The sequence below is a fragment of the Wyeomyia smithii genome, chromosome 2 (assembly GCF_029784165.1).
Source record: "Wyeomyia smithii strain HCP4-BCI-WySm-NY-G18 chromosome 2, ASM2978416v1, whole genome shotgun sequence".
Lineage (NCBI taxonomy): Eukaryota > Metazoa > Arthropoda > Insecta > Diptera > Culicidae > Wyeomyia > Wyeomyia smithii.
In genome coordinates this window covers 117,757,627-117,784,884 of record NC_073695.1, presented here as the reverse complement: position 1 = coordinate 117,784,884, position 27,258 = coordinate 117,757,627, and positions in this window count along the sequence as shown.

Sequence of the window (27,258 nt, the reverse complement as noted above, 5' to 3'; positions counted from 1 at the left end):
GCAAGCCTGAACTGAACGTTTAAGTTGAATGATGGACTTTTTTCGGATGGTGGTAAGAATATAACTAAGACAAATAATTGAGCTGAAAAAAAAATCCTATAGATGGTAATCATGTTAGCTTACTTGCAAAAAAATCTACGCCTTCGCGAGCGGCCTTCTGGCAGCGGCCTTCCAGCAGAAAACATGCGTGTAGGAATGTTTTTGACTTCTTTTTTCGTTTTATTTATCAGTTTTTCTTCAGTTTTTGCAACAAAATTGTTGTAGTAGATCTTACGCTTCAAGTTTGTCCAGAAATCCTCGATGCGATGCAATTTGGGGACGATAGGCGGGCTCACCAACTTGGGTACCACATAGGTATTCAGCCGCTCCTTCTCCTTCATCGATTGCTACGAGTAATGGACCAACGCCAAATCCGGCCAAAAGACCGGGTCTTCTGTCTAATGGTGTTTCTTGATGAACGACGCAACTTCCGGCAGACACTTCGTACTATAAATTTCTCCGTTCACGGACAGTCTTGAGCTAGAGAAGAGCGGTTTTGGCCTGGGATAGGACCTGACAATCGGTGTGCGTTACATGGTACCAATTTCAACCAGGCTGCTGATTGGCTGAATCTGATATCTGACCGTTACGTAAAAAATACAAGAAGTTTCCTTTTGATTGTAACGCAGTGTTGCTGGAAACTCATAACATAGCTGTTATGAATGTTCATGATCCATAAGAGATGATGTAAGACTACGCAAGCGTATTCATGGTTCATTCCACGGCAGCGCCTTCTTGGGGAACTTAATAAGTGTGAAATGAACTTCACCGCGGTGCTCACTTCCTTCGTGGGGGAAGTAAAATACGAAGTGCCCTGCCAGTCGTTGCCATCCAGGGTGAGAAAGGTTTCGTCGTCCATCACAAACGCCACGTCCCGATTTCCGGCAATATCGATTTGATAATCTCATTCTGGCGCTGCCGCTGCGTCATTCCTCGCAATTTCGAGACTAGTGGACGGGACTGCCGCTTCCTGACATGTACTTTCATGTTTGGTAGGTACTTTTAACTGTTTGGCTGATTGCACAGACCTCGCGGCCAAGCGCATGTAGGGACGTAGCCACTTTTCCTCGGTCTTCCTCTTCAGCATCCTTTGGATCCTCTGATTGTGTCCAAGATGTGGTAGAACGGGCGTATCCGGTATATACGAACTGCCCGTTTCGACGCGACGGGGTACCGTTCTTTGAACGCGCACACTTCTGAACGGAGTAGCTTCACTGTTTTTGCCATCACGGCTAGAGTTCGACTGATAGAACTGTTATTTTTTTTGTGCTGGCTCAAGAGTTACTATGATTGATGCTGCATGGGTAGTTTCGTCAATGTGTGTGAAGGTAAACCCATGGAAAATAGGCAATTTTTGTCCATTTCTTTACCGCAAACGTTATTCCACGATTGAGATTCCCTAGAAAGTTACTGGTTTCAGCAAATTTGTTAAGAAGGTCAACGGCTCTGATTGAAAGACGTTTTAGTGGGAATGGTGCCGCAATTTTTACTTCTTAGAAAGTTGCGGTCCGTTGTTGAAAACCGTAACTTTCTAAGCAGTTGAATTCACGAAACAAAGTATGAAGAGAATACTAATTTCATGTACATTAGCAAGAACTCAAATACATAAACACCACGTTGGGGCTGCATAAATAGCTTTCCAGGCAATCGCTGCTTCCAAAATGGTTGAATTCTCGAAAATAATTGAGTTCAAAATAGTCAAAACACTAGTGCCACGTAAAAGTTGTATTCTGAACCAAACTGTATACCTTTCTACTAAAGGCTCTTGCCCTCAACTTTGCTGAAATCCAGGATTTACAAGTTGTTGGATTCACGAGATAAATCAAGTTTAAAATACTTCCAGATATATGCACACAAGTACCACGTTGCGGCTGAATTTCAATCCATACTGTAGCCAATCTGCTCATTTTAGGTAGTGCCAATATTTGAGCCGTTACGAACCAGAGTGGTCTATGTGCCATCGAGCAAATTGTTCAGGAGAAGCAATTTTCGAAAAATCTCTGAATAGAATTCTGTTCAACGGATTCTTTCAAACAAAATGTTCTAGTATAACGGTTATGAAGTGGTTTGACATTGGGATACATAAAATTAACAGTTTCTTTGCGAAATCGGTGATTTTATCTCACCAATGTACATAGACCACTCTGACTTCATATATATATTCACTGGAATCCTCGAATCGTTTCGGAACAGAGTGGTCTATGTACACAAACCCGGTAAATGACAAAGAAAATGACGGTAAATCGTATAAAATGGCTAGTGTCATATGTTATATGATACATATAGCATGTCACATGTAAGATGTCACGTGTTACATTACATGTAACACAAGATATTACATATTACATAATATTTTACATGTTACATTTTTCGTGTTACATTACGTGTAAAATGTTACATATCACGTGTGACATATACAAAACAAGTGGCATGTTTCTTATCACATGTAATATGCTACATGTTACGTGTTACATGATAGTATTACATCGATTTATGTACATAGACCACTCTGTTCCGAAACAAAACGGCCATTCTGTTTCAGACGAATTTTCAACACGGAATAAATCAGTTTTAAAATTCGATTTTCCGAAATTTTCTTAATCTCCCTACTTCAGCTACTTGAGTAGAAGCGGTTTATGCAAAAAACTCGGTTTCGAAAAAAATGGTCTTTAGACCACTCTGTTCCGCAATGGCTCATTTATGAGGTGCTGTGATAGAGCAGTTCTATGAAAACTGTGCCAAAAAAAATTTTTTTTAATGAAAAATTTCACTGATGTTCTCAAGGGTTGAGGATGTCATTTTGTGGCTTTTTTTATCACAACAAACTTTTGAAAAGTTCTTGTGTAAAAAAATAAATTGATGATTACAAATATTCAGTTAATTGGTTATTTGGTTTGGTAATAACGGGTTGTTTGATTAGTGTGATACCTTCGATAAAGTTGTAGGTAGCTGTCTTGTCATTTTGAAAACAATATGCACTGTATTTTTTTTTATTTTTAGAAAAATAAACAGTAATGAAATTAAATATCTCAAAAAACTCATTTTCTAAAAATATTTTATTTTCTGAAAACTACAAAATATTAGATAATTATTGACGATTGCCTGATCATGGAGAAATGAAACTTAATAAGTTAGAAGGTTACAAAAAAGATAAAATATTTTGAAGCCAGAACGATTTAATTGATTAGTATGATTTCTGTGGCTAAGTTTTAGACAATAATTGTGTCTTCACGGAAAAAATACACGGAAAAAATAAAAATATTCCAGAAAATAACACAAAAATGTTATTATTAGGCCTCAAGGTTCAAAGCTGCCATGCTATAATGATGCCACTAAATAATCACATTTTGGTTTTGTACTTGTAGTTGACATGCAGCTTTAAATATTTACTATAATTAGCGAAAAATTGGAGTTTATTCTTTCGTTTTCCAATTTATACAATAAGGCGAAAAAATTCACCTACGACTATTCCATTTCTCTCTTTTTCTTCGAACGAAACTGTTTACATTGTGAAACTGTTTGGTAATGTTTGCAAAAGTAATAACTATAACCGCTTATAACCAAATCAAGTTTCGGCAATTTACATACAAACCCCATAAATCGCCGAGCAAAAATGTATACATATTTCTTTCTGAAAGTTTCCTATACGCTGGCGAAGCGATGTCATTATCAGTTTAGTAATATTTAGTTTTTAGGTTAGAGCTAGATTAAGTCCACATACATGGACAGAAAAAAAAATAGAGACGAACAAGCTCCAGTTTCGACTTACGGCCGGGCACAACAACACATACCATATAATATGATGGCACCTGGTGCTGAAATGGCATCACCCCGAAATGCAGGTGACCGTATCAGGAAAAACTAGGTTCGCGGGAGCACCTTCTACCAATTTCATATTCGGCATATTTATATTTTCAGCTTTTGAGGCTAACGATACCGCTTGGTGTGAGCGCATTTGTGTGTATACTGATACAGACGGATTGGTTTTCCTTTTTTTTCTGGCTAGACTTTCTCGCGGAACCAACCAGTATGTGGATTAACCTGCAAGAGGGCAGCGATAGATTTAATTGGCGATGCGGTCGACTAAACGCCAAATTCCGTGCTGCAGAGCAAGCGAATTTCACCGCGACTTATCTGCTCCGACCAGGATGCTTTCTCCGCGCGTCATGTTCGAAAATTTATTGTCATTAGTTCGACATTTATTAAAGTTGGTGAGGCAGAAGAGCCGACAACGAAGAAAAAAAACTGCTTTGCCAAAAATTTTAGAAAACATGTAGAGAGCGAATTTATGTCTTTTTATCTATACCGTACCTCTGCTTGTGTTTTAAAGTAGTAGGGAAAGCCGGTAAAATTCACCTTTTTGTGAGGCCAGCGTTATCGAAGCGAAAAGAAAACGAGATACGAAGATACGAGCAGCCGAAGACCACCCAATTCAAGAGGTTCGAAATTTGTTCATTGATTTGGCGAATTTTAATCGTTTTCACCCCAGCAGAAGCTCCTCGGACAATATCTCCTAAGATCAATTATTAAGTCATCTAACACAGTTTTGTGTTTTTTCTTAATTTTTTTTCGTCCATTAGTTACCCAAGTGACTGAAAGTATTATCACAGTTTGCTTGCTTAAACGGTAGGGAATGAGTTTCAACTTATTTTTAATTGTATGAAAATCGATCTAAAATAACAAATAAATTTCAGAAGTGACTACTTATCGTTTTCATTTTTATGAATTTAAGAATAGCGAAAATATGAAAAGTTTCCCAGGAAGGTCATCCTACAAGCTTGTGAATCGGTTGCTCAAACTATTCCGTAGTAGGGTTTATCTCTGGTTTGACTCAACCAATTTCGGGGCAAATTTATTGATACCCTGGTAAACGAGGGAATGATGAGTTTATTGCTGTTACTTCACATGATTGTTATTTAAATTTTTTATGACATTATATAGCTACAACCACGGTGTTGTTTGATCATGTATAATGTATTGAACACCTTCGTGAAATCGTATTGCATAACGAGTTAGCATCGAACGTCTTTCAAGTCGTCGGATGAAATCTCTAAAAAAAGAAGCAGTGTTGTCATCTATCCAATGATTATTATGCTCTTTGCGCCGCTTAATATGAATAATATGTCATACCCCAAGAAACACATAAATTCCCTAGAATTAAATAAAATAAATTAGCTTAATCGTTTTTACGCTTTTTTGGTGATAGAGGTGCCATGAAGTAGGTAACGTCAACTGAAATCTATAATTGAAGGTTTATTGAAGTAGTTATTTTAACTAATATTATTATTTAACTAGATAGGCAGCTTTAAATTATTTTTGCATTTTTTTGAGTTATTTATTAATTGAAGCTCTCATGGCGGTGACGGAGACCGCTTAGACAAGCGGTCGTCGTGGATTCAAGTCTTAGTACACGCTCATTTTCTGTTGCTCTATTCTGAGTAAGATATCACTCATTTTTTTGAAAGTGGAGGTACCCTAGTTTGAGTACTTTTACGATTACTCACTTTTGAGTAAGACGGCCGTCAAAAACTGAGTGAAATCTACCCTGTTCGTGCAAGCCAGAAATTTGTGAAAATGAGTGGAAGTTACTCAGTTTGGGTAATATAATAAATTCTAGTTTGCCGCTTTTTTTTGGTAAATCTGACACAATAAATAAAATAATTTTAAAACAGTTAGAAGTGTATGTTTATTTTACATTGTAACATTACAATTTTTTTTAAATTCACTCCGTGTCTACTGCCTTAATGGCTTTATTGTATGCGGCACGTGGGGAATGCAAGGAATTCATCACCAATAATACCACCAATAGGAACTGATTTATATATTTCAAAATCCTCTGCGATACTGATGTTTGGTTGCAATTATTGTGGAATATTGTTATATAGTGAAATTATAAGAAATTATTGGTTCAATGACAGAATGATTACTTACTTCTAGCCAATGAATAAAAGGCAATGCTTATTTCTTCGGATGATAACATAAAACTGAGTGAACATGGTAATTCTTAAAATCTCATCACGATTACTCACTTTTTGACATTTTGCATAAGAATACCAAACTGAGTAGATCATAATCAGATTAGAGTAAAAACAAACGAGCGTGTAGAATTAGACCATTTGACTTCGACGGCTTTAAGTAAGGGTTCTTTTCTCCGGCTTCCCATAAACCCCGAATTCTTTATTAACTCAATGATTTTTTAGTCTAGTAGGTAAACTCTAATCGGCGATTCTGGTAGAAGTAACGGGATCAGTATAGTTCAGCAGGAAAGAAGGTAAAAACGTACTCACAAGCACGAAGTGGTGTAGTGATTCTCACAGGGTTCAAAGTGGGCGTCGTAGTGATTATCACAGGGCCTAATACGCTTCTCACATTGTTCAATATGAGTATCAACATACACAGCCTAGCTGCAGGAAACGGCCTCTAGACATGGAGGGTGCAAATAAAATGAATTAGCATTTCCGAACAAGCAGCAGGAGTTAGTTAGGGTCGGTGTAGTGGGTTCTATATTATCTCTCCTAACGACTCCTAAAAGGCGAGTCGACGCCGAAATAAGTGTCTCAGCCCAAAAAACGGTGCGTCTGATCTCAAGGAGCGGCCCAAACAGCGTTTGTTTCTAAGCGAGCGGCTGAGAATGAAATGTCGTATCTCGCCAATTATATCTATAATGGCAACTCAAACAGCAGGATGTAGGTACTGTGACCCTGGTAAAGTAGCGTACGAAAGCTCTACTAACAACGAACAACGAAATTAGAAATACGGAACGGATCAATCGGCAAAGAATTAGGTACTTGGAACGAAGAATCTCCCAGCTGGCTTCCCAGATCGACCACGTACTAGTTGACGGTCTGCACTTTTCGGATGTCACTGATGTTAGAACTTTTCGGGTCTAAATACTATCCATTATCTCGACGATTGTAAGATTTGCGCACGGTTGGCGAACGTGTTGAAACCTCGTGTGTTGGAACACAACAAGAATACGCCATAGAGTCGGATCAACACTGCAGCTACGCGTCAGAACAGAGAGCTGCCGAAAATAGAGTCCATCTTCAGAAGAAACGTAGACACGGCGAGTAGGTGTTCGCCATCGCAAAGGACAACTTTGCTAGAAACAACGTACGGGGCTTCTATAGAACAGTCAACAGAGTCAGAAGCAGGAATTTCCCTGTGCCGGCGATGTGTAATGACAAAAATGGCAACCTGCTTACTGATAAACCGACGGTTGCACCTGAGTGAAAAGAGCGCTATTGAACGATGAGGAGTAAGTAGGTCAAAACAGGAACAGAATGAGTAATATAAGCGACGAATAACAAAGGAGGAAGTTAAGAGGGCGATTAGTGAAAAATGGCAAGGCCGCTTAGAAGGAAAGCATCCCGGCCGAACTTCTAAAAGCGGGAAGCGAGCGGCTGAATCATGCCATCCACCAGATCATACTGAGGATCTGGGCGGATGAACAAATGCCGAAATGGTTGGAAGGCGTCATATGCCTAATCTACAAGAATTTCAGCACTGGATTGTTCCAACTATGTATTACGTTGCTAAGCTTCGCATGCAAAGAACCGTCTCGCATCATGTTATTCAAAATGAGCCCGTAACGGAATCCTTAATCGGCGAATATTAGGCTGGTCTTCGACAGGGCGTACCACGACGGATCAAATATTCACCCTGCGACAGATCCTCGTAAGGCTTCGGGAGATTCACCATCTGTTTGAAGATTTCAACTCTCTCCCCGCGGAGAGAAATCAGTTTTTGTCTCGAAAAATGACCCGAACTGTTATTACTCAACAAATACATGCACAAATAACACAAACCGTATTTCAAATGAAAGATTGATCTGTTTTCTAATCGTATTTAATTTCATCGTTCAAAATTTCAAGTGTAGTTGGTAACCTGTAATCAAAGTTTAGATGTCAGGTGATGCCATACGGCATCATCCGCGGGGAATGGGTTAAGGCGGCTTACGACTCAGTAAAAAGAATAAAGCTGTGACAGATTTTGCCGGAACACGGTTGCCAGACGAAACTAATTATGCTGAGTCGCGTGTACATAGCTGAAATAATGCCCGCACATAGGTGTCGAGACAACAGTGAGTACGTAACTTTGGATGGACTAAAGCAGAGGGAAGCGATCAGAGATGGTCGGCCAACCTGCCGAATATATCCAATCCGTGAGCGACGTCAGCTGTGTCGAGATCGAGAGAGATAAGGGTTACGAATGAGGAACTCATCGCGATCGCCAACTGCCTAAAGGTGAGCAAGGCACCGAGACCGGATAGAATCCTTAACCTGGCAATCAGGCTGGCGATAAAAATGGCTCCCGGGCTGTTTCGGGCCGTCATGCAGAGGTACCTGGATGACTGCCTCTCCCCGGTGAGGTTGAAGCGGCAGAGGTTGGTCTTACTGCCGAAGGCTGGGAAACCACCAGGGGACCCGTATACATGGTAGCTGGCAAGGTGCTTGGGAGTTTCGATGGTGTTGATGCTGAAGTGGCGATTGAAGGGGAACGATTTGAAGTGGTTGACGAATTGATTTATCTTGGTAAGCTCGTGACATGGTACAACGATATGAGCCATGAAGTGAAACGACAAAGGGCAGTTGCGAACACGGACTACGTGACCAGCTAAGGTCCCGTAGTTTGCAAACTAGCACAAAACTCGTGCTGAGTAGGACGCTGATCATCCTGGTGGCCTTATATGGATATGAAGCATAAACGCTGATCGACGAGTGCTCGGAGTTTTTGAACTTAAAGTTCTGCGATCGATATTTGACGGTAAATTTGAAGATGTAGTATGGTCACTCACAATCAGTGTGTGTGTGTATGTGTGTGTGTGTGTGTGTGTGTGTTTACAATTCATCTCCCACTGACCGGCAGTGCTTTCATGGAAAAAAAACCTATCTGCATCCATTTCTATTTGAAGCTGATTTATATTTTAAATTTTAATACATTACATGATATATAGGTGCAAATATTTTTAGCCCTGGAGACGAAAGGTGACAGCTCTAATGTTCATCCAACGACCCATTTCAAAAATGCCTGGTAATACACGTACATTCCGAGGTCGCCTTCATAAACACTAAACCCCGCATGAATACGTTGTTATACCTATTGGAATATAACATTGTATTCACACTTCCATACTAATTTGCATTAGTGGCGCGTATTTAATAGTACTTGATTATATGAACTCCTCTAATATATTTTAGAACGATCTTGCCAACTTCTCCTTCTTCCTTCCTTCTGTTATGCATCTAAGCATCTCGTTGAATATGAAATAAAAATTTATTTCGTTTTTAGTGTACGAATCTGCCCAACTTTGCCATGGCAGTTAGTTCGTTTACCCGCCAGCGAACGGCGGTGGCGCTGCGAGCGTATCATATTTCACTTCTTGGTCGATGAGTTTTGTGGCTAGTTTAAGTGATCGTAAAACAAACAGGAAACTCCGAAAATATAACGATACTTATCCTGCCTAGAGCGGACCGTTAATTCTTCTCTTCACTTTTCTAGAAAAAAGGGGAGCCCGAACTTTGCAGTTCCACTAATTAGTCCATTATTACTCGGCGGAAAACACCCTTTATTACTACAATTTTACGTTGAGACAGAACGCGCACAACATTTAGTTGGCCTTGTTGCCAGTCCTCCTTTCGAATCAGTATGGTCACTCACAATCAGTGTTACGAAATTTCGAAACTAAAAAATGAAGATGATACAACAGCAATTTCATTCTCACTCTCTTCAAACTAATATTGAATGTCACCCGTGCCAATTATCAGTGAAAATCAAGTAAATCATGTGAAATAAATGATATGTCTTATTTATATTATCAAAAATATTCGATCTGAGCCAATCCATTGCATAAAGTCGTTAAGTAAATAAGCATCTCCATCCACATAAACAACGTTAGAGTTACCGGTCAGCATTATCACTATCAACTGATTGGAGTTGAAAGTAATTTTTACTTTCATCACCTTCTGTTGAAATTGTTATTCGCAGTTTTGAGTTTTGAAAACTTAACTCAATTATCTACTGTTAACTGTTCTAACTGGCGGTAGTCAATCGAAATACCACTCAACAACAGTTTTGCAAAAGTAAAGTGCGTAATAATTCTATTTTTCAATTGTCATTTGCCTTAAAAATGTGGTATTTTACAGTTCTTATTTTTTTTTGTATGTTACGATATTTCCAACAGCAATTTAGTTAATTTATGATCTTGTTACCAAAACAAAACATTCGTGCCTCGAAATTGTTTTCCAATGTTTGTTATTGAACTGTTTTTGATTCATATTTATTCATATTTTCAAACATAAATCTCTTAGTTCTGAGAAACTTAACTTCACAAATAATTCCAAATGCTTTAAAAATGAGGCTCTATCAGGCATTCTAATGGAAAAAGTCAGACATTGAAATAAGGAAAATTGTTCCGGGTTTTTTTATAATAAAAATTGAAACGCATATTTTTTATTTCTGTTGTGGAATTATACCTGCAAATCAATGAAATATAGAAGGTGTAAAAAAATCAGTTTCAATTTTCCCTGTTCGTTCAAGCGGTTACGTAAGAATTTCTCCTGGTAAAACCAATCTTGCTGGTCCAAGTCGGTACTAAATCGACAGGACGGTCCACGTTCAACTAAAGTGGCGTTTCGAACAAAACCGAGTAAAATGAAAAGCAAGTAAAGTCCATCCGCACATACGTCCGAGGCGTCGGCGGCGGCAGTAGCAGAAAAAAGCTAAAACAAAGATTAATCAATTTGTTCAGATGCAGCCAAGGCAAACACGGCATCCCATTTCATCGAATAACAGAAGGAAAACCGAAGCCGTCCGGCCAAGTCGGTTCGGCGAACGGCGGACTTTAGCAAAGAGTTTGAGTTTCGCTACTTCTGGACCGAGTGAAGCCTGAAAAGCGGCAAACATCGCTGAAAATTCCACTTGAGCATGCAATATCAACCTTCCCTTCCCAGCTGAATGCACACCGATGACTTCACCGTCGTCGATGGGATACGGAACACGGTTTGCCCCGAAACGCACGCGGTGGGTCATGACGCGCGAAGTTCTTGTGTCATGTTGGCGCAAAGCTAAATAAAGTAGTGTACACAAAACGCGAAATGTCTGCGACGCCTTGCTATACCTCAGCCCGAATCCACATCCCAGCTTTAAACTAACTTGTGGAATTATATGGCCATTCGGATTACAACACATGGATGTAGTGAAGAGAATGCTTGTTTATTCAGCATATCGTGATTATTTTACTGTGCTAAAGTTCTTCAAAATCGTGGTAGCCCTAGGTTTTATCTCTTCTTTTCTGCTATAAAGTATAGTAATATTTAAAAATATATGACTATTGTTCTTATATATATATTTTACGGAGCTAATATCAGTTAAGATACAGTAATAATCTTTTAAAAAAGATGAATAGAGTTTTGAAAAGATAATTGCTCCAAAATCTAATGTAAAGCAATCTGAAAATTATTACTGTACAACCCTGACCGGTGCGACACGTTAGATCGCAAAGTGATGACCGGTAGCAGTGGCGGTATATTTCAGGCCCTCGTAATCGAGGGCTTTCGATGGCTGACAAAGGCTCGTGATCATCGAAAAGGGCAGTTCGAACAATGAATATAAATTGAAACACACCGTTTTCAATGCACTAAAAGCAAATATCTGTTTCTACTCATTTATTTATTCTTGCAATTATTGAATTTACTAGTCCAGTTACGAGTTATAGCGATTTTATGTAGACTAGTGAAAGTATTTCTCAGTTTGTCCTTTCTAAGTGCAGGTACATTTACTATTGAAACAATTTTATATTGGTCGAAGAACCATCAAAAGCCTCAAAATGTGTCTGGAATTAACACAATAGTTCCAATAACTTTCGCAAATATTCACTCAAAACATTTTGTTACTGTGTTATGCAAATTCAGCAAATTATCGAATCAAAGAGGCAAACGAAAATAATCTACACAACGCCACCGACATTGATGGAAATTTGACATACGTCTGACCAGATGCGCATTAGTTATGCGAGGAACAATTCTCAAAACAACTCTAGATCCAATTTGCCTTTGATCTCGCAGCAGCCAGTAGTCTATACGGAAACAATTTTCACATCCCAGCAGTGGTTTCCCCGTCCGTCGGTGAGCCGTGTTCATTGCTGCCGTAAACTCCTAATCGAATTTGCATACCAGACGCCGACTCTCAAGGACATCAAAAAAGAAAAATCATCATCGAAAACGAAACATCATAAATCTGGTGAAAGTGGAAATTATTTCCAGGATTTGGTTATATCTGTATGGCTATCATAGCCATCAGCGATGTACGTTTTAAAAGAATCAGTCGGATCAGTGAAGGAGATTTTTATTCAAATGGGATTCCCGGAAATTTGAATCAAATCAATTTTTTGCATAAATAATGCGTTTACTTTTGCTTTTTTAGAATAGAAAGAACATTTTGTCAGGAAACTTTCCGTTACAGGTTCAGGCGACAACGATTCAATTGCCGTTGGATAGTTTTTTTTTCGTATCCATATCGGCGGTTTATTTTTTGTCGGTTACTCATAGAGTCACAGAACCTCCGAGGTGACGGTTTGTTTTTACCCAAAAAGATTCATCGTCAGCCGAATGATATTGCAGCTTCGTTTTGTTACTGGTCTTACTTGCTTACACTTCCTTCTTTATCCGAAAGTGCTCGAAAGGTGCTTCAGCTCCATCATCAACCGAACTAGAGAAGTGGGGGAAAAGGGAAGAAGTCAGTCCTCGGGACGGTCCAGCTCGCGCATTGTGGTTTCGTTCGTTTCGGTCCTTCAGAGGCTGCCTTTCGACACGTCTGGCAACGAAGATTTCTGCTGAGTAATTCTGTAATAAATACTATTGTGCTGAATTTCACTCAGCTATTTATTTGCCTTACACTCTAGACAGGGCTGTACGGCAAGGAAGTTGAACCTATCAGAAGCTGCCTGATTTTCAAGAGGCTTTCGTCAGCAGGTTTCTGATTGTTATTTTTTCTTTCGATACTTTGGAAGGTAAATATAGACTACAGGTGGGCTGCTACTTGACATATTACATTGAAACAGGGGGCGGCTAGGATATTGATTGTGGCGATTGGTGTGATTTGATTATTCTTAGTGACTATTAGAATGTAGTTCTGGCTTCCGTAATCTGTTATAATGTTGCATAGGAAATGGAGCTTTCGTCAATATTTGGAAGTTTCGCATAAATTGTTGTTGCATTACGATTGATGTAAACAAGTTTCCTTTGATAACCATTTATTAATTATTTCATGATTCCAGCTAAAAACCAATCTGTCAAATGATTTGAGTAAAAATGTATTTTTTTGGTAGTTTTTATAATGGGTTGAAAACCGCGCTTAACGGTGCATTTGAAAATTGATGACTAATGATATTTAAGGTTCTACTCAAATGATTTATTGATTTGAATGGTCAATTTAATAATTCAAACAGACAATTTGAGAACACCTTAAATCAAATAATATTATTTATTAAAATTGCAATGATATCATCCATCAAAACTTTTGATTCTGAATATTTGATTTAAAACCTTATTTCATTTCACCGAAACAAAGAGCCCTATTGCATATGACTCCAGTCACTGTCGAGTCGAGCGAGGTGTCGCATTAGGAAAGTCGATTTAAACTTGACTGAGTTACGAGCTTCCTTGCCCTATCCCCTATCCCCGCGGAGAGAAATCAGTTTTTACATCTAGAAATGACATTCAAACTCTTATTACTCAGCAACCGCATGCATAATTGGCACAAACTATATTGCATGTTGAAGATTAATCTGTTCTCTAACTGCTTAGAATATTTTCATCATTAGAATTTTTAAGTATAGTTGTTAAACTGTTATCAAAGTTTATATGTCGGGTGATGCCATGATCTGGTAGAAATTTCAAAATCGTCGTACGGTACATTTTTGAGTAAGGCCCTTATACAAAACATATACAAAAATATTCTTTGGTTGTTCTCATGAACATTGCCGAAAACACGATCTCAAAAAAAAAAAACAACACGATCCGGAGTTATTAATTTCGTTCCACTAGATCGCATTCTTGGACCAAAAAATGTAATTAGTTCCTGAAGTAATCTTAGCATTATGGAGCTTAGGGCGCCAATCATCGTATGGAAAAAAAGTGACCAGAAAATTTCAAAAAAAAACCCTATACAAAATGTTCACCTGCTCGAAAAAGCACCCTGTGCAAAATTTCAGCTCAATCGGACTTAAAATGGGGTGGCGCAAAGCGATTGAAGTTTGGCTTTTTTGAAAACCGAAAAATCACCCAAGGGGGGGGGGGGGGTACGTGAAATTTCGGTTTTCGAACATTTTTTTTTTGATGCCAAATGACTTAAAAACGCATGAAACGTCGAGAATTGGTGTCATCTGAAAATTTTTTTTTGCAATAATGTACTCTCTGGGAGTTAGTCGTTTTTTCAATTGTGGAAGGCGGAGTTCAAAATGTTTAGAATTTATCTTTTGAAATTGATCACTAGTCTCTCGAATAGCTTGTATAATGATATACACTATAACTAGCAGGGCCGGATTTACGATTGTGGGGGCCCGGGTCCCAGTTATAGTGGGGGCCCCAAAATAAAACAAAACTGTTTTTTATCGTACGAGTTAAAAGCATTTATTTGCTATTGAAAAATTACCAAAAATTTGTTAGAATTTTTTCTTAAGCCCTATTTAGAGTTCCAAACGAAGTGAAAATCTCATACAACATGTTCATTTTTTCACGCTCGTGAAAAATGCAACCTGCAAAAATTTCACTTCGCTTGGAACTGTAAACAAATCCGATCCAGCGAAATCTATGGTTGTGGATCTCATCTTTTTCACTTGGGTTTATTTCTTTCTTTCTTTGCAAGCGCTAGTGAGTTTCTATTCTGTCAGTTGCAGCCAATTTTCACTTCGCTCGGAGTGTAAACTCGTGAGTTTCGCTTCACTTAAACTATAAACTGCAGGGTGGTGAAATACCTGCGTGTTCCACAAACGGGTTTTCACGACAGATTCCACAAGCAAAAATTTACGCTATTTCACTTGTCAAATTGGAACTGTAAACTATGCTTTACGAGTTTTTTTGCAGAAAACTTATCAATTAAATAATCAACATTAAACATCTTCAGTATACTCGTACTCGAAACTTAATAATGATAAGTTTGACTGCCTTTCATTCTTCACAGTCGCACGCAACCTATTTTAATAAGTTTCATCTTCAAATTTTTTTCTTGATACCTGAAAAAAAAAAACTACCGCAATTTGAAAAAAATGCGATCCACAGGCAAAAATTTGCACACAATTTGAGAAAGACTGCGCAAAATACTCTAGGCGTTTAATGCGCGCTGGTTCGATTCGAATGGTGTGTTAATGTGTGTCGTTCCAAGAGAATCCAAGGTGAACTCTTATGGATGTAGTTGTGATATTGGCGCTCGCGAAAAAATAACACTGAAGGAAAGTGTCAGATTGAAATGGTCTGTTCAAATTTTCTTACTGTAAATCGAACTTTTGATTAAATCTCATTTTTAAAGAGAAAATATCTTTTTGTCGATTTGTGGGGGCCCTAAAAAAGGTGAACTGGATTTTTTTTTTCTTGATACCTGAAAAAAAAAAAAACTACCGCAATTTGAAAAAAATGCGATCCACAGGCAAAAATTTGCACACAATTTGAGAAAGACTGCGCAAAATACTCTAGGCGTTTAATGCGCGCTGGTTCGATTCGAATGATGTGTTAATGTGTGTCGTTCCAAGAGAATCCAAGGTGAACTCTTATGGATGTAGTTGTGATATTGGCGCTCGCGAAAAAATAACACTGAAGGAAAGTGTCAGATTGAAATGGTCTGTTCAAATTTTCTTACTGTAAATCGAACTTTTGATTAAATCTCATTTTTAAAGAGAAAATATCTTTTTGTCGATTTGTGGGGGCCCTAAAAAAGGTGAACTGGATTCTCTTGGAACGACACACATTAACACACCATTCGAATCGAACCAGCGCGCATTAAACGCCTAGAGTATTTTGCGCAGTCTTTCTCAAATTGTGTGCAAATTTTTGCCTGTGGATCGCATTTTTTTCAAATTGCGGTAGTTTTTTTTCAGGTATCAAGAAAAAAATTTGAAGATGAAACTTATTAAAATAGGTTGCGTGCGACTGTGAAGAATGAAAGGCAGTCAAACTTATCATTATTAAGTTTCGAGTACGAGTATACTGAAGATGTTTAATGTTGATTATTTAATTGATAAGTTTTCTGCAAAAAAACTCGTAAAGCATAGTTTACAGTTCCAATTTGACAAGTGAAATAGCGTAAATTTTTGCTTGTGGAATCTGTCGTGAAAACCCGTTTGTGGATTACGCAGGTATTTCACCACCCTGCAGTTTATAGTTTAAGTGAAGCGAAACTCACGAGTTTACACTCCGAGCGAAGTGAAAATTGGCTGCAACTGACAGAATAGAAACTCACTAGCGCTTGCAAAGAAAGAAAGAAATAAACCCAAGTGAAAAAGATGAGATCCACAACCATAGATTTCGCTGGATCGGATTTGTTTACAGTTCCAAGCGAAGTGAAATTTTTGCAGGTTGCATTTTTCACGAGCGTGAAAAAATGAACATGTTGTATGAGATTTTCACTTCGTTTGGAACTCTAAATAGGGCTTAAGAAAAAATTCTAACAAATTTTTGGTAATTTTTCAATAGCAAATAAATGCTTTTAACTCGTACGATAAAAAACAGTTTTGTTTTATTTTGGGGCCCCCACTATAACTGGGACCCGGGCCCCCACAATCGTAAATCCGGCCCTGGATGTTATTCAGTGATAATGAGAGTATAGGGATCTAAATCAGATACGCAACACAAAATTGACTCGTTGTTTCTGGGTTTGCGTCGTTTTGACAGTTCGACCATACATTTTCTGTCAAGTTTACATCATCAGAACGTGAACGTGCCCATTCGTTGAAACTTTGCATAGACGTTTTTATAGGCAAAAGATGACATTTTGTGCTATTGGTTTAATTCATTGAAACACTATTACGGGTAGGTATTGATGATTATAAAAATTTTTAGAGCCAACACGGTTCGTTTGAGCGGTGTGACATCTTCGGCAAAGTTGTAGATAATAGTTTTGTTTTCAAAAAAAATATACACTTTAAAAACAAATTACTAATTTAAAAAAAAAATAAAGGAAAGTTATAAATTTACTATCGAAAACAGCCCATTTAAAAAACTGTTTTTTTTTTATAAAAACTACGAAAGTTTTCCTGAACAACGAAACCGGCCATGGAGAAATCAGAAAAAAAAGTTATATTTTTTAAATTTATTTTTTTCCACAGGGTACATTTATTTTTTTGGAGGAACGAAGTTATTATTTACAACTATGCCAGATACACTATGCCAATCAAATAAACCGTTTTGACTGTAGAAATATTCTTGATTCCTCATAGAGTGCTCTATTGGAAATTAAAAATATGTCTACAGTCGAAACGGCATAGTGTTTTCGGCAAAGTTGTAGATAATATTTTGTCCTTCCAAAAAAATATGCCTTTTAAAAAAAATAAATGAGAATAATTTTTTTTTCGAAAAAATGTTTTTTTTTTCAAGGAATGATAATTTATTTTTCTTGATTTCTATATGATCGGACTGGTTTTATTGTTTTGGTAATCTTTCGTGAGTTTTATTAAAAAAATCAAGTTTAAAAAAAATGAGTCCTTTTGAATTATTAATTTTTAATCTTTCTTCTAACTTTTGAATGAATAATTTTTTGAGTGTTATATTTTTGGAAAGACAGAATTATTATCTACAACTTTGTCGAAGACGTCACACCAATCAAACTAACCGAAGTGCTTTTTTTTATTTTATACTCATTTTTCACAATATTATGAACCACCCTATGCCGAATAAATGAACCACCCTAATGAAATATAATGTATTCGATGCTAGTTATAGTGTATATCATTATACAAGCTATTTCGAGAGATCAGTGATCGATTTCAAAAGATAAATATTAAACATTTTGAACTCCGCCTTCCACAATTGAAAAAACGACTAAGTCCCAGAGAGTAAATTTTTGAAATTTTTTTTTTTCAGATGACACCAATTCTCGACGTTTCATGCGTTTTCAAGTCATTTGGCATTGTCGAAAACCGAAATTTCACGTACCCACCCTTGGGTGATTTTTCGGTTTTCAAAAAAGCCAAACTTCAATCGCTTTGCGCCACCCCATTTTAAGTCCGATTGAGCTGAAATTTTGCACAGGGTGTTTTTTCGAGCAGGTGAACATTTTGTATAGGGTTTTTTTTTTTTTTGAAATTCGAGATGACCATTTTGCCTGGCACCCTAATGGAGCTCTTCCGTTGCATGCGTTTCGATGTAAGTTCCGCCACCAACTGAATCGTCTCGTCGAATCTCACTAGTAGATATAGTAAGTCGCTATACAAAGTTTGAAAGAGGCGATCTCTCAGTTACAAAAAATTAGCTCCTATCCAAGTAATTCTAATAAAACAAAAATCACGAGGCGAAAACAATCAAAGACTTGGAATTTCCCTTGTTAATTACAGGGCCGGCGTCACATTATTTTCCCGAGTGGGTAGTAAGGAATTGGGAAGGTTCATGGGTGACAAAGGCGTAGCCGGGGGGGGGGGGATGACCTTCTGATACCTGAACAAAATTTTACGAAAAGTCGACAGTGCATAAACAAGAGGGTGCCAATGGAATGTTTGAGAGAAATTAGATTTTCGAATTTCGTTCAGTAGCCATGTTTCCCATCAATTTCCCATTGAAAGCAACTATATAGGCTCATTTGCAAAAGCAATTCCACGCCCTTGCGAGTGGCTTTCCGAGAGTTCACCGGAACATTCGCCATGGTGGACATGCGTGTAGGCATGATGTTGAGTTCTTTTTTCGTTCTATTTATCAATTCCTCCTAAATTTTCGCGTCAAGATTGTTGAGGTTGTCTCACGCTTCTGGTTTTTCCAGAAACTCGGGATTGGATGCAGCTGGGGAACGCTGGGTGAGTTGGCCGACCTGGATACCGCATCGATTTTCAGCCGCTCCATCTCCTCCAACGATTGCTTCGAGTAGTGACTCCAGATCGGGCCAGAGCATCGCGTCTTCGCTCCTACGGTATTTCTTGATAAACGACGCAACTTCCGGCAGGCACTTCGTACTATAAATTTCCCCGTTCACGGCCAGTACGGAGCTTCTCGCTGATTGTCAGCCACAGCAGCACCTTCTGTGGGGACTTGATGTGTGAAGTGAATTTCACCTCGGAGGTCACTTCCTTTGTGGGACAAAAAAATCGACTCGACCATCGAGCAACTCCGAAACCAATCGATGCGACTTCCGTTTTCTGATGTCCATTTTCGCCAGGTACTTTTCCACTGTTTGCGTTTGCAAGCGCACGCAGCGATGTAGCCAGTTCCCCCTCAGTTTCCCTTTTCAGCATTCTTTGGAGCTTCTTGTCGCTCAGGGTTGTCGACCGTCCGGAACCGGTCTTTCTTTCGATGCTCTGATTGTAGTCTAGCAGTGCCGAGATGTTGTAGATACCGGAACAAGCATAACCGGCGTCCCTTTTCCATACGATGTCTGTTTTTGACGCGACGGGGTAACGTTCTTTGATCGCGCACACTTCTGAACGGAGTAGCTCCGCTGTTTTCGCCATTATGGTTACAGTTTGAGTCATTTTTTTTTCTGCTGACTCATGGATTACTATGATTGATGCTTCATGGGTAGTTTCGTCAGTTCGTGTAAAGGTAAACAAATGAAAAATCGGCCTTTTTTGAGCATTTTTTCAATGCTAACGTTAGGACGTAACAATTTTGTATTCTCGAAAAAGTTTCCTTCGAAAATTTGAGCTTAATCGAACTTCTGAGAGGGTTTCACTTACAGTCGTGAAAGTCTTACATATTTGACCTACCTAAAAATGCACAAGAGTAGTTCTTGAAGTTTCAGAAATCAATTTTTTTGATAGCAAATCTCTTAGAAATGCATGAAATGTCTAGAACTGATATTGTTTTATATAAGTTTGTTTTAAAAACAAAAATCAAATTTCAAGGACATGGAAACTTTTGCGTTGGGAGACTCGAGCTACACCAGAATACACAAGAGACAAGCTTGAACATTTTCTTTATCGATCAGAAAACTGTAACTTTGACCGCTTTGAGGCTCTACCTCCCAAAGTCCGATTGAGCTCAAATTTGGCATAGGAAATTTTTACGAGAAAACAAAACAATAGGACTCTATCGTAATTGAAATTCAGAACTTTATCGTGAATGAAATAATTAAAAAAAATAATCCTTTTCTCTGAGTAACGTTACAACTGTACATAAGTCTGTAGATTGATAACCTCTCGCTCAACTATATCCATCAAAAAATCTGTCGCTCGCAACAGTAGTTTTTTTTGGTTATATCCTATTGTTCCGTGTAGGTAAGTACCCACATGGATATTTTCCGAGTGGGTACTACTACCCATACTACCCACATGAAACGCCGGCCCTGGTTAATTATTTGATTCATTTCAACCGCTCTGAGGTTAGCATATATTTTTTTTTTTGAAAAAGCACGTGCGGGTAAAGTGGAAGTTGTATTGTTGTGCGAGTAAAGTGTGAGTTGTATAGGAAATTTGGCGAAGGTGAAGAGCATATTACTCAATGCCGTATTTGCCAACGATATGTTCATCTGAAGGGTGTAACAGTTAATTGACCAATGACAAAGGCAACAGTTGTCTTCTCGTGTACTTCTGCACATACATTTCCTAGTTGACGGAACCTTTCGCGATGAAAATGTTGCTCTTTAAATCACAGGAACAGATGGCCTGCCACACGAGACATTTCTTTGCAAAATTCGACAGGTTAATGTGCTTGAAAATCATTGCCATCTGTCCTCTTCCGTATAATATTCCTGTCTCGAAAGCTGTTTAAAGTCTGCCTTGATGTAAGTTTCATCAACTTGTACCACGCAATCAAACTTCGTCAGCATCTTCACGTACAGCTTTTGCGATCGTTGTCTGGCCGATTTGTCACCACCCTTTTGTAAAAAGACAGTCCGGATAGTTTCTGTCCTCTTCCGTATGATATTCCTGTCTCGAAAGCTGTTTAAAGTCTGCCTTGATGTAAGTTTCATCAACTTGTACCACGCAATCAAACTTCGTCAGCATCTTCACGTACAGCTTTTGCGATCGTTGTCTGGCCGATTTGTCACCACCCTTTTGTAAAAAGACAGTCCGGATAGTTTGTTAGCTCGATCCACAGTTGTATACGGGTCATACCGTGTCAAGTGTCCGAGGAAATGCATCGACCATCTCCGATTTCGACCAAAATTTGTGAGTCGATGTATTTTGGGCCGGAACTTGTAAGTACAAAGTGTTGTACCGATTGGTGGACGCCTCGGCTAATGGGCCTGCCTCCACTGTTTGCGAATTTAGCAAAACACCTTTTTTATTTTGTGAATATCTCGGGAACCTGAGGAGCTACAGGTGATATTGACACATCATTTTGAAGGGTTTGAGATTTAGAATCGAACTACGTGATTTCCTGCAGTGTTGCCAACATTGCATTTTTTTCGATTCAAAACTTAACTTCAATTTCCTCGAAATACCCCCTTTCGATTTCGATTTTTACTACGCCAATGTGTTTAGCAGACGATTTTACATAGGAATCACTTATTAGCAAAAAACAAAATGTAGCGTTCCAGAGATACATCATTCTCAAAATTGCAAGATTTTGGATTTTTTTCTACGCACGAAAGCGCCTCTACATAAATTGCTGCTATCTTAATGGTATCCTAGCAGGCGTTTGTGTTATCGAAGAGATGTTCCTCAGATGCATCCGTTAATGATGTAACGCAAAAAATCCCGTTCCAGAACCATTTTCACGTCAAGTTACAGGACAGTTTTGGTTACACTTTTCCCATGATTCTTCATTTTATTGGTTTATCACATTGTAAGAATTATCCTCTCTTAATTTGAAACCAGTTCCTAACTGGTAAACGGTCATGTTTTTCCTGATTTAAGAACTCGGTTACCCAGGTTTGCTATGATTTCAAAACTGTAAACAATGTGTCTTATCACGTGTGCAGTTATTTCATTATCGAAGATGGTGTGTTTAATTGGATTGTATTTGAAACAAATTTGTTTCGCTGGAAAACGGTATCACAGCAGCTTACGCGATGAGATTTACTAGCTACCGAGGGAGCATGTATAAATGACGCTTTTTTTAGTTTTTTTACACCCCCTTCCCTCTCTCCTACCGTAGCACTTCGTCACAAAGTCAGACCCCCTATAAATAATTACGTAGTTTTAGAACAAACTCCATCGCCCTCCCTCACTTCAATGACATTTTTTTGCAAATTTTATTATTAAAAACATACATTGTATCATAAAAATGAATAAGACAAGACGAAGAATTAAAACTGACTATGAACAAACAAAGCCGTGAAAAAAAAAACAATCAGGATAAAACTAAATTTTTAAATTTAATATTTGCTACGTAGCTTGGCTTGACCCCCTAGCCTCCCCCTCGTCAAATTTCGTCACAAAACTGCTAGTTGTTGCATGTTCGAGCAGGGGACTATAAACGTCAACATTTGCACATTGTACTGAAAACAAATGTTGAGTTCTTGTTTTTTCCATCTAAAACGATATTTATGCGAGAATAAGTTTACCGACAATTTGAGACGTTTACTCTATTGCACTAGTTTTAGGGCAAACCAACCAGAAAGTGGGTACCAGAAACGCTGGTACCAGAATCAATGGGTGGTAGATGGAAAATGTATGAAGTTTGACAGCCACAAGAGCCCCTTGTGTTCTAGTCCCGGCTCGGGAGAAGACTAATATTATCTGTAGGTTCATAGCACTAGCCTCACAATAGTCCTGTACACTAAACAGTTGGCTGCGAAGCCTGAATCGAATAAACAGAACATAAAAAGCCACCTCCGCTCTAATTCTAAGTAAGAAGAAGAAGAAGAACATAGGCAGATGAATGTTATGATAGGCTTACATGCACTATGACGTGCTATGATATGAGCAAATTGGGCTGTATTCGGTTATGATAAAATATTTTGGATACGTTCGGTGATTTGTTTGAACATGTGGTCTTGAATGTAAATATGCAAAATTATGAAATGAAATCTGAAATCAGCATTTTTTCACGTTATTAACAATGTCACAAGTTGCGGGATTTTTTGTGTTACATCATTAACGGATGCTCCTTCGAGGTACATCTCTTCGATTACACAAACGCCTGCTATGATACCATTGAGATAGCAGCAATTTATGTAGAAGCGCTTTCGTGCGTAGACAAAATCCAAAATCTTGCAATTTTGAAAATGCTGTATCTCTGGAACGCCACATTTTGTTTTTTGCTGATAAGTGATTCCTATGTAAAATCGTCTGCAAAACATATTGGCGTGGTCAAAATCAAAATCGAAGCGGGTGTATTTCGAGGAAATTGTAAATTAAGTTTTGAATCGAAAAAAATGAAATGTTGGCAACACCGCAGGAAAAACGTCTCAAAATCTTCAAAATGATATGTCAATATCACCTGTAGCTCTTCAGGGTCCCGAGATATTCACAAAATAAAAATGGTGTTTTGCTAAATTCGCAAACAGTGGAGGCAGTCCCATTGTCCGAGGGGTCCACCAATCGGTACAACACTTTGTACTTATAAGTTCCGGCCCAAAATACATCGATTCACAAATTTTGGTCGAAATCGGAGATGGTCGATGCATTTCCTTGGACACTTGACACGGAATGACCCATACGACACTCCCAGCTTGCTTTCGACATCTCGGACGAAAACATGGGATTCCGCTTGAAACTGCCTTCAGATTTCGATTTTCCCCCGATCCCGTCTTCCTGGCAGACGACAAATCTTCTACAAACACTTCTATTACGTTGGTGACGGTTGATTTGACCACATTCAACAATTTAACCAACTTTGCGTGCGAGTAGTTCGGATTTTCACGATGAGCGAGCAAAACTTTTATGCGTTGCTTCTCTTATAGCGAATTTCTTTATTCCACCAGCTCACCTCGTTTTGACCTGGAAGCGCAATAACTGTTTTCAAAAACCTTCCTTATTCGCTCGATTTTGACCCAGTTTTGACCTGGCTTGCTGCCCGAAGTGCACTGTAAAATTTCTGGCATCTCTTTCTTACTTGCGTCGTAAATCGCGATGCCGTTTTTATTGCTCGGCAGATTTGCCCGGACGCAGTGGAATAAAGAAATTCGCTATTACTTCGACGCCATTATCACAATGGAATTTGTTGTTCAATTTTTTTCTAAATATAATCAAAATAATATGGTAAATTGAAGTGACACATTTTTGACTGTAACACCATTTAAATCCTGTTGCATGGAGCCAAAATTCTTCTTCTCACAGAAAGAACCTATGTCCTGTAAAAAATGAAAATTTCCGTTTTGCCAATTGCAACCTTATGTGAAATTTTTATCAATGCCCTATCCGTTTAGTCATTGTTAAGAGAAGGAAAGGTAAACAAAATTCTATTTTCCAATCAAAAACTAACTTCGAAACATATTGCCAACTCTCCAATTGTACCAATTGTACCACCCAATTTTCGAATATCTTATGATTCCATATATATTTCACTTACGTGGAATCATCTTAAGTATTTATGATAAATATTAGTCAATAATAAGTATGTGTGTCCAATCACAAATGGTGACTTCTCAACACTGTTAGAAATTTGTAATTTTAATTGTTAGGATTTGTTTGCTTTCGCAATTAGGACTTATCATTCGTAGGGATTTAAACCTACTTGTCAGAAAAGGGGAAGTATACTTACAACTAACTTAATTGCTAACTTGTTGGCTATAAAGAGAGCTTATCGTAGCAATTGAGGATTGCAACGATTTTTGTCGAAAATTGTTAATAATTTTATTTGACATAGCTTCTAATGGTTCAACACCAGTAAAGCAGGTATTAGACGAAGCAAATATTTGCTATTTTTCAATACAGATTTTATTTTGTGCAAATAAAAATCGTACCAAAAATAGCAAATATTTGCTTCGTCTAATACCTGCTTAAGTCTATGTAATTCGAGTGTACCAAACCAAGGAGGACGCTTCAAAATCATTTTCAGAATTTTATTCTGAATCCTTTGGAGCGTTTTCTTCCTTGTTGAACAGTAACTTGACCAGATCGGTACAGCATAAAGCATTGCTAAAAATTTGTTTGTAAATCAAAAGTTTGTTCTTTAAACAAAGTTTAGAATTCCTGTTAATGAGAGGATATAAACATCTCGTATATTTGATGCACTTGGCTTGTATACTTTCAATGTGCTCTTTGAAAATAAGTTTTTACGTGGAATCATAAAGACACATTCAAAATGACAGAAGCGCTAGTCACCTTTTCGACCGCCAGGAGCGCCACTTTTGATTTTGTTCTACAGGACATTCGAAAAAGAATAACTTTTGACGATAATATTACCCAAATGCGTACACTGAAAAAATGCACATATTTTTGTGAGTTTTAGAATGAGAATGAGGCATGAGGCTTATGTATGAGCAGTACATGGGTGCCGTTTCACGATTGGTACGTTTGTTATTTCTATTGTTTTTGCAACCTCAAACCCAAAACAGAACCGAACACAAAAATGTTTGCAAAAAAAAAAAATTAAGAGTGGTATTTTTTTGTTGTGTTAAGGATATATAGTTCGCATAAAGTACTCAAAGTTCATTATTGAGGTTAAGAAAGTTCTAGTAATTTATTTCAAAACATTAGTTTTGCAAGATTTCTTTGTACGAGTGTTTTGAGTATTTGACATTTAATTTTCAACCAAACACAAACTAGCCGTGTATTTTCTACTTATTGGTGCAGAGCGGAAGGTTGCGGGCTCGAATCTCAATGCAACCAGGTCATTCGTTGTTAAATATAAGCATATTATATGGAAAATTCAACTAGAGACATTGTTAATGGAACTCTACACTAGCGCGTCGTCGTAGGTTTCTCCTTCTATCTTTTTTAGTCCGGAATTACGTACGAAACCGGCAATAAGTATTTTTTCACATGATTTGTCATTTTTGCCTTTCTCCTAGAAAGGTATAGCAATCACTTGCAAAACCGAAAATATAAAAGTGCTCCAAAGGGCCGAATGGCATATATCACTCGACTCAGCTCGACGAGCTGAGCATTTTCTGTATGTGTATGTGTGTGTGTATGTGTGTGTGTGTGTATGTGCAGATTTTTATTCTCACTCAATTTTCTCAGAGATGGCTTGACCGATTTTAATGAAATTAATTGCAAATGAAAGGTCTTAATGTCCCATAAGACCCTATTCTATTTCATTGTAATCGGATTTTTAGTTTCGAGGTTATGTATCAAATAGTAAAAATCATAAAACATCATTATCTCGAAAACTACACAACCGATTTGAACAAAATTGATCGCAAAAGAACGAGCTACCTGGAAAACTCTTAAGTTTTGAATTTTATAAAGATTGAACATGTTGTACAAAAGTTATGAAGAGAAACGTGTTCTGAAGACTGTTTAATCTCACTCTTGTTTCTTAGAGATGGCTGAACCGATTTTCATAAAATAATTGTCAAATGAAAGGTCTAGCTGCCCCATAAGACCCTATTGATTTGTTTTGCAATCGGACTATTAGTTTGCCTGTTATGTTTAAATAGTGAAATCCAGCTATGCAATGGAACATATTCCGATGACTACTTGGACTCACTCACTTTTCTCAGAGATGGCTAACCCGATTTCCACAAAATTAGTGTCAAATGAATGGTCTAGCTGCCTCAGAAAACCCTATTGTATTTTACTGTAATCGAACTGTAACTTCATCTGTAATGTACCGATTTGTGAAAATCACGAAACTTCATTATCTCAGAAACTACACAACCGATTTGATCAATATTATTATCAGATGAGCGGGCTAGTTAAGGGTTAACTGATGAATTATGATTGAACACGTGGTTTCAAAGCTTGGCTGCCCTATACGTTCCCATTTCATTTGATTATAATCGAACTTAAGCAACTGTTATGAATTTTTTTTTTTAACAATACAACGAAAATCTCGAAAATCAACGAATATCTCAAAGAGTACATGACTTATTTGAACATTACTAGTGTCATACGAACGAGTCATCTCTCAAACTCACAAATAACAAACTTCATAACAATTTGATATGTGGCTCAAAAGTTATGGAAAGAAAAGAAATTCAAAGACTATTTAAAACTATACCTGCTTTGATCGATATATGTGGCCTTAA